The following is a 6764-nucleotide window of genomic DNA, read 5'->3' on the forward strand; positions in this document are numbered from 1 at the left end:
AAAGGCCCTTGTCCTCCTGTCTTGCCAGAAAGTGAGAGCCAAGAACATGGAATTCTGGGACTTTTGTTCTTTACAATCCCTGCTACCATGCCCTGCTGCAGGCAGCATCTTCCCAGGCTCAGCCAGCCTCCTCATGAGGGGCCAGCACACAGCCTTAGCCCAGAGCAGGAAAATTTATCTCTTGCTGGAGTTCTGGCCTTAAGCCCTCCTCTCTGTACTCACAGCCCCTTGGCAATCCCCTAGCCTGGATCCCTGCAGAGAAGCCCCTCAGAATGTAGTGTGCTGGGGACAGTGGAGCTCAAACTGGTGGTTTGTGTTACAGCTTCTGACCCCACCACCAGAGTGAGCCACGTGACAGAGAGCCACACTCCAGGTATCAAAGCATGGCCTTTGTCCCTTGAGGTGGCTTGCAGTGTTCTGCCTGTGTGCCACAACTGTTTCCAAGGACAGGTTAATTTTTTTTCTCATTTAAGTGTTTTTTGAAGCTTAGTGTCCAGAATTCCTCAGGTGGTTCCAAAGAATCTGGCTTCTCGTTTGAGTCCAAAAATTGTAGGAGCCAGTTATGTTGTAAACAGGTACCTCAGATGACTCATTGTGGGGAGGGGGAAGAATGGGTAGGAAGAAGAAGGAGGGATCTGCAATATTTGCCTTCTTACTCAATCTCAGCACAGCAGCAGCATAAACCCAGGGAATGGCTGGTGGAGACTTAGCACCCAGAGCTGTCTTCTTGGAGGAGTGGGAACAAAGGCCAAGTGGCTGTTACCTGTGCCCAGGTACTGGGCCATCCCAATTTAAGGAACATAACTGCTGTTCTAGCTGGGAGATGCAGAATCCCAGATTGGACAAGGGCATGACCAAGAAGCAGATCAGCATAAAGAAGACCTTGAGGAACCGGTAATCCTAAAGCCTCCACTCTCTGTCACTCTCAGACACCTCCTTCAGCTCATCCTCCTCACAGGCGTCATCCTCAGACAGTGAGGGCTCTCTGGAGGGAACGATTCTGTCTGTGGAGTCCATGGATACCTGAGGGATACAAGGGATGCTGTCTGGGGGGGACAGGGACTTGCAGGCAGGGCACACCTTTCTCCACTTCATCTCTGTGATGAAGACTTCCAGAGACTTGCAGAATGCTTTGTGTGGAAACTTTCTCATACTCAGTCTCTTCTTTCTGGAAGGCTTCAGGTGGGGGCAGACTCTCCTCAGCATGTCATATACACTGTCCCGGGAAACCAGTGACACAAAGACATACTTCTGGTTGTTGTTGGTGGTGATGGCCAGTCCATTGGAAAGGAGCCATGCCATTTTGTGTTTTTTGATTATTTGTACAGACACCACAGGAATGACATCTTGATACCTTTGCCAAAGAGGCTGGCATGGAAGCAAAGCCAGTTGGGGGAGATGTAGAGTTGGCCCTGGAGAAGGAGGTCCCTCTGGGGGGGCACAGGAGCACACTCTGAGAACAATCCCCTCCAGAGGGATGTGCCTAAACAGCTTGTGGTATGGCTGGTTTTATTTACTCAGTGGCAGCCCCTCACAGCTGCACCTCTTTATCTCTTCACCCTTCAAGCTTTCTAGCGAGTGCAGACTGTAGTCTTGGGGTTCCTGAGCTCTGTCTGCTTCCTCTGTGCAGGACACAGGGTTGTTCAGAGAAGCCGTCTTTCCAGGCATTTGCTGGTCACAAGACTGTTTCTGATATTCAGTGTGACACTGCAGAAGTCACAGTTGGGAGGCAGAAGTTCTAGTGCAGCTGATGGAAGAGGGGAGTCTCACACAGCGTCTTTCCTGAAAGCTTGAAGTTCAGTTTATGCCTACCCACCTCGGGGGCCTCCCTCCGACTAGGAGCTGTCATCACAGCCCCTCCCAGAGATGAGGCCTTAGGATGTTACCCAGGTCAGCCTTGAATTCTTTGGCCTCAAATGATCCTCCAACTTTGGCCTCCCAAAGACACTGGGATTCCAGGTATCAGCTCCTGTACTCACAATAAATCTATAAGACACTTTAATTTCCATTTAGTACAGGATTTAATTATTGTGATGTCTTTCCTTGGAAGTTGCATTTTCTTTTTTTCTTTCTTTTTTTTTTATAAGCTATAACCCAGTTACAACCTAAGAATAGGGGGAAGGGGGAAAGGGAGGGGAGGGAAGGGGGAGGTGGGCAGAGGGAGGGGGATTGATAGGATTACACCTGCGGTGCATCTTACAAGGGCATATGTGAAACTTAGTAAATGTGGAATGTAAATGTCTTAGCACAATAACTAAGAAAATGCCAGGAAGGCTATGCTAACCAGTGTGATGAAAATGTGTCAAACGGTCTATGAACCAAGTGTATGGTGCCCCATGATCATACTAATGTACACAGCTATGATTTAATAAAAAAAATAAAAAATAAAATAAAATAAAATAAAAAGCACAAGTCCTTAGACAGTGAAGCCTGATTAGTGGTGTTCAGAGACGGAGACAGCCCAGTGCCCCACTGCTCCCTCACCACAGTGACAGCACAGCGAGGTGTGACACTTGGCAGAGCAGTGGACACAGCGAGGTGTGCTCGGCTGAATTCCTGTCACCGACAGTTCAGAGTTCTGATGGTTGTCCACTTCCCCAACTGCTCAGACTGTGCTGGATGTTGATGTTTAATGTCAATGTCCCGTGAACAAAATTGTACAGATTTTCACTTTTTTCCTAAAAGCTTAATCTGTAGTCATACTAAACAGCAAAAAAGAACCTGATTGATGTTGTCAGCCTAATAAACTGAATACCTTGCTTTTTCTGCTTTATTTTAATAAAATTCATTTTATCTCATGTAAAAAAAAAAAAAAAAAGGTTGAGAACCACTCGCTTAAGCCCAGGAGTTGCTATGAACTGTGACCCCATGGCACTCTACCCAGGGCAACATAGTGAGACTCTGTCTCAAAAAATAAAAAATAAAATAAAATAAATCAAAAAAAAAAAAGAAACTAGTGTATGGTGCCCCATGACCACATTAATGTACACAGCTATGATTTAATAAAAAAAAAAAAATAATAAAAAGGAAGTTGCATTTTCATTGGGAGTTTGCTTGTTCGTTTGTTTGCTTTTTAGGCAATCTGAAGCTGTTGCCCTGGGTAGAGTGCCATGGCTTCATACCTTACGGCCACCTCCAACTCGACTCAGTTGATCCTCTTTCCTCAGTTTGTGTATTTTCATTAGAGACTCAGTCTCCCTTTTGCCCAGGTAGGTTTCGAACTGATGAGCCCAAGCAATCTACCCGCCTTAGCCTCCCACAATGCTAGGATTACAGGACTGAGTCTCACAGAATGCTAGGATTACACACTGGGTGTGACATTTTTCTAACTCTAGCCCACCTAGGATTGTAATTGAACCATGATTGAACGAATGGAGTTGCCCTCCAATCTGCTGACTTATCCATGTCAATTGATGAGCCGTAAACCTGATATGTGGTCAATGGTTAAACCACATCTCATGGTCATACACATTATCTTCTTGAAGCTGAATGAAGCTAAAATCCTTGTCACCTAAGCACTACCTGATGTGCAACTTCACCCACTGCCCAGAGACACAAGGGTTTATGGGGAAGAATAGGACAATGTTACTAGACAACTTGCAACATATAGGCAAGTTGATAGCCTTAAAACTGTATTTGCAGAACAAGTGTGGGGTCAGATGGGCCGGTGCTCCGAGACCTCTGGTGTATAGAATAAATAGAAGAAAAAAATAGAATATTATTAAGGCGCCATGGCCTAGCAGGGTGGCTAAGATCTGTAATCCTAGTCCATGGGGGAGGCCCTGGGTGGAAGATTACTTGAGGCAAGGAACTCCACCTCAGCCTAAGCAAAAGAAACACCCTCAATCTCTATTAAAAGTACAAAGGTTAGCCAAGCATGGTGGTGTGTGCCAGCTACATAGGAGGCTGAGGCAACAGGATGGCTGGTTTCATCCTGGCTGGTTTCCAGCATCCTGGCTGGTTTCCAGCTACCATTATAACATCAGGGAACACAGAGCTGAGGAGAGATGTGTCAGGTCACTGTTGTTATGTGATGTTTACACTCTATAGGTAGACTACAGGAACATTATCTAAAGCCCATGAAGCCTACTGAAGTGTACCACCAAATTAAAAAATGGTGAGTTTTGGGTTTTTCTTTACTTTGGTTTTCAGTATCATTCATTCTAAGCTCCTGGCCAGGCAAGGTGGTTCAAGCCTGTTAACCTAGCACTCTGGGACGTGGAGGCAGTTGGATCACTTCAGCTCAGGGGTTGTTGACTGGCCTGAGCCAGAATGAGAGCCCAGGCCTTATGGTGGGTCCTGTCCTTCCAGCCACATGGAAGGCTAAGGCAAGAGGCTCAATTGACTCCAGGAGTTTCAGGTTACTCTGAGCAATGAGGACCTGCCAATTTACTGAGGGTGCCATAGTGAGCATCTGTCTCATGCAAAAACAACAGCAAAAAAGATAACAACAAAGTATATCAAATTAATAAAAATAGCAGAATTAGCCATGCGTGTGGCAGGTGGCCATAGTCAAAGCTATGTTAGAGGCTGAGGCAAGAGTATTGGTTGAGAGCAAGGATTTTATGTTGCTGTGAACTATGATGAGGCCTAGCCACTCTAGCCAGGGTGACAGAGTGATACTCTGTGTCAAAATTAAAGAAAGAAATAAGTAAGTAAGTAAATAAACTAAAAGAAGAGCCAAAGTTCAGGAGGTAGGTGACCCCTTGCCCCAGGGCTTTGGCGGGGGTGGTTGTTCTGTACATCCCTCAGTTATGCCCCTCGTCATTTTTACCCTCATATTCATCTCAAATAAAATAAAGGAAAGGAATGGGGCCAGGAAAGGGAAAGAAAAGAAAAGGGGCTAGGAAAGGATGAAGAAAATAAAGAAAGGAGGAAAGGAAAGAAAGACAGAACAGGGTAAAATCACTGTGCCACACACAGAAGGAAAAGGGTAGCCAGTTTTCCCACAAAAATGGATTATGTATCTGAGTTAGTATATCAGTTTTCAAATTGCACAGCTCTCATTGTATTAGCCAGGTGTGGTGGCTCAGTCCTATATGCCTAGCAATCTGGGAGTCCCAGGCAAGGTGACTTCTTGAGCTCGGGAGTTCAAGACCAGCCTGAGCAAGAGCCAGACCCTGTCTCTAGTCAAAAGAGAATAAGTAGGTGGGTGTCATGGCCCAAACCATATGTAGGCCCAGTTACTTGGGAGGTTGACGCAAGAGGATTGCTCAAGCCCAGGAGTTGGGTAGTGCAGTGAGCTGTGATGCTAGGATACTCTCCTCAGGGCCACAGAGTTAGACTCTGTCTCAAAAACAAGGAAATTCACAGCATTCCTTTGATCCAAGAGTAAATAAGGAAGGCTTTGTGGTTCCTTGAATTAATTCTTGGTTAATTGATTTTAGGGAAAAGATCTCACTTTGTTCCCCAGACTGGAGTGCAGTGGTGTGATTCTAGCGCCCTGCCACCTTGATCTCCTGGACTCCAGAGATCCTCCTGCCTCAGCCTGGCAAGTGGCTAGGTGTGTTCTAACACTTGGCTCATTGTGTCCAAACATTGTTGGTAGAGATGAGGTCTTAAGATTTTGCCCAGGCTAGCGTTGAACAACATGGCCTCACATGATACTCTCACTTTGGCCTCCCAAAGACACTGGGATTATAGGTATCAGCTCCTGTACCCAGCCTAAATCAATAATACACTTTAACATCCATTTCATACACTCAATTCATTATTACAGATGTATTTCTTTTCTTTTTTCTTTTCTTTTTTTTTTTTTGTAGAGACAGAGTCTCACTTTATGGCCTTCGGTAGAGTGCCGTGGCATCACACAGCTCACAGCAACCTCCACCTCCTGGGCTTAAGCGATTCTCTTGCCTCAGCCTCCCGAGTAGCTGGGACTACAGGCGCCTGCCACAACGCCCAGCTATTTTTTGGTTGCAGTTCAGCCGGAGCCGGGTTTGAACCCGCCACCCCCGGTATATGGGGCTGGCGCCTTACCGACTGAGCCACAGGCGCTGCCCTCATTATTACAGATGTATTTCATTGGTAGTTGCCAAATGTTTTTTGTTCATATATATGTGTGTTGGTTGGTTGGTAGTTTGTTGTTGAGACAGTCACAAGCTACAGCCCTGGATAGGGTGCCTTGGCTTCGTAGCTCATGACAACCTCCAACTCAGACTCAGGTGATTCTTTTTGCTCAGTTTGCGTATTTTTAATAGAGGAACACTCTCGCTTTTTCTCAGGCAGGTTTCAAACTGGTGATACCAGCAATCTACCCACCTTAACCTCCCAGAATGCTGGGATTACATGTCTGAGCCACCATGCTGGGGCTGCCAAATTCTATTTCTAGTCAGCCTAGAATTGTAATTCCACCATGATTGAACGAATGAAGTTGCCATCCAATCTGCTGACTTATCCACGTGAATTTATGAGCAGTATATCTGAGATGTGGTCTACTGTCATACACATTATTTTCAGGAAGGTGAAATCCCTTTCACCTTTAGAACTACCTGATTTGCAACTTCACTCTGTGCCCAGTTATACCAGGGTTTATGGGGAGGACTTGGATCATCCTCCTAGGCAATTTGTAACATATAGGCAAGACTTATATCCATAACACATTTTTTGTAAAGTGAGTGATGGGTCAGAATGGCCAGTGCTCCTAGATCTCTGGTCTATAGAATTAATACAAGAATATGATAGGAAAGCAATAGAATATTATCAAAGAGCCATGGCCAAGCAGGGTGGCTCAGACCTGTAATCCTAGTCCATGGGGGAGGTGC

The 6764-nt window shown here is 45.7% G+C and overlaps 1 pseudogene; it reads right to left on the reverse strand.

The window, feature by feature from the left end:
• Positions 1 to 759: 759 nt before the first annotated feature.
• LOC128576802 (GRAM domain-containing protein 2A-like) lies at positions 760 to 1849 on the reverse strand (annotated as a pseudogene).
• Between the last annotated feature and the right edge of the window lie 4915 nt (positions 1850 to 6764).

The sequence above is a fragment of the Nycticebus coucang genome, chromosome X (assembly GCF_027406575.1).
Source record: "Nycticebus coucang isolate mNycCou1 chromosome X, mNycCou1.pri, whole genome shotgun sequence".
Taxonomy (NCBI): Eukaryota; Metazoa; Chordata; class Mammalia; order Primates; family Lorisidae; genus Nycticebus; species Nycticebus coucang.